General features: G+C 53.0%; 1 long non-coding RNA gene across 1 annotated transcript in view; it reads left to right on the top strand.

Moving 5' to 3' along the window:
* Positions 1–1,958, top strand: part of LOC144243259 (uncharacterized) — a 4,579-nt gene that overhangs the window by 1,331 nt on the left and 1,290 nt on the right. The window contains exon 2 of the long non-coding RNA XR_013338587.1: positions 1,569–1,684. This is a non-coding gene — a long non-coding RNA (uncharacterized LOC144243259). The remainder of the gene's footprint in view (positions 1–1,568; positions 1,685–1,958) is intronic.

The raw sequence follows: 1,958 nt of genomic DNA on the forward strand, positions 1-1,958 counted from the left end.
AAACAAAGACTCTTATATTATGCTAAGTGAAATAAGTCAGTCAGAGGAAGACAAATACCATACGATGTCACTCATATGTGGAATTTAAGAAACCAAACAGATGACCTAGGGGAAGGGAAGGGAAAATTAGATAAAAACAGAGAGGGACGCAAACCATAAGAGACTCTTAAATACAGAGAACACTCTGAGGGTTGCTGGAGGGGCGGTGGGTGGGGGATGGGCTAGATGGGGGATGGGCATTGAGGAAGGAACTTGTTAGGACGAGCACCTGAGCACTGGGCGTTATATGGAAGGGATGAATCACCGGGTTCTATTCATGACTCCAATACTGCGCTGTATGCTAACTAACTTGAATTTAAAAAAAAAAAAACAAAAAAAAAACCAAGGACTCTTAACGTTGGATCAGAAATCAACATTCATTCATTTATTTGTGGGATAAATATTTATCAAATGCCTAAACTATTCTAAGTCCTGTTTCAGATTCTAATGATAGAACCAGAAACTAAAATCTCTGTTAAAGAAGGGAAAACATGGGGAGAAGGGAATCCGGGGAGAGAGACCAGTAGGTGCAAAGGCCCTGAGACAGAGGTGAGCTTGGAGAACAAAGAAGCAGAAGGGGTTGCTAAGGCTGGAGAACTCACCCGTGAGTGGGCCTGGCTGGGGCGCGGCAGGAAAGGCCAGAAGGGCCAGGTGCCTGAGGACATAAGAAAGAGCAGAGGTTGGGGCGCCTGGGTGGCTTAGTCGGTTAAGCGTCCGACTTTCGCTTAGGTCATGATCTCGCGGTTCGTGGGTTCGAGCCCCGCATCAGGCTCTGTGCTGACTGCCAGCTCGGAGCCTGGAGCCTGTTTCAGTCTGTGACTCCCTCAATCTCTCTGACCCTTCCCTGCTCACGCTGTCTCTCTCTCTCTCTCCTAGAAATAAATAAAACATTAAAAAAAATTTTTTTTTAAAAAAGAAAGAAAGGGCAGAGGTTGCGGCCCGCGCACAGGCACCGGGAGGGTTCAGATGTATAGCTGCTGGGTGCCAGGTCCTGTTTACATAGAGCAGAGGGTCAGCGACCAGCAATGCTAGCCAGACTCTTGACCATTTCCAGCCAGGGGCCCTTCTTGCCCTGAGGGGAGCCAAGACGGTTCAGCACAGCCTCTGCTCGGGGAAGAAGACACACCACCTACTGGGTGCCAGGCTCCGCCACTGGTGGTTTCCATTTAATTCGCTCATAAGTCCTGCCATCGGGTTAGATTTCTCCCCATCTTGCAGAAGGGAAAACTGAGCCTCCGAGAGGTAGAGTGAGCTGCCCAAGGCCATGCAGTGTGCGGCAGGGCCAGGGTGTGGGCTCAGGGTATCTGACCCTCCACATGCTTTCTTGACCCTGCAGAGCTGCTGCCTAGGAAGTGGCAGCGGGGAGCCCTCCACTGGCTGTGTTCTTGTGTGGGTCCTCTGCCCTTAACTGCCTCAGTTCCCCGTCTGGGACACTGCGTCAGGTCCGTGTCAGAACTTTGATGACTCCCTCCCTTAGGGCAGTGGAGTTCCCAAAGTGCTGAGCTGGCATTCCCCGTTCTACCTCACAGTGACTCCACGTGACAGAAGAGGAAACTGAGGCTCAGAGGGGGAAGTGATTCTCCAAGATCTTGACCTCAGGCTCTCCTGAAGCCCTGGGACCTTGGTGGAGTCTACTCACTAGACGGTAAGAAGGGGCCACCCAAGGCTGCAGCGGCTTTGGGGTGGGGGTGTGGGGGCGGCCAGGGACAAGGATATACAGACGATAATGAGAGGAGGCCTGAAGCCGGGGCACTAGCCCCCAGCCTCTGCCCCCCACTGCCTCCCGGGGGACGGGGGCGCTTGGCCCCTCAGTCCCAGTTATTGCCTGGGAGCAGGGAGGGGCCATGGGAAGTCTCCCCACGTCTTCTCACTCAGGTCATGCCCTAAGTCCTGCCCACAGAGGCAGGAAATGCCAGGCA

This window comes from Crocuta crocuta, unplaced genomic scaffold, assembly GCF_008692635.1.
Source record: "Crocuta crocuta isolate KB4526 unplaced genomic scaffold, BGI_CrCroc_1.0 scaffold27, whole genome shotgun sequence".
NCBI lineage: Eukaryota > Metazoa > Chordata > Mammalia > Carnivora > Hyaenidae > Crocuta > Crocuta crocuta.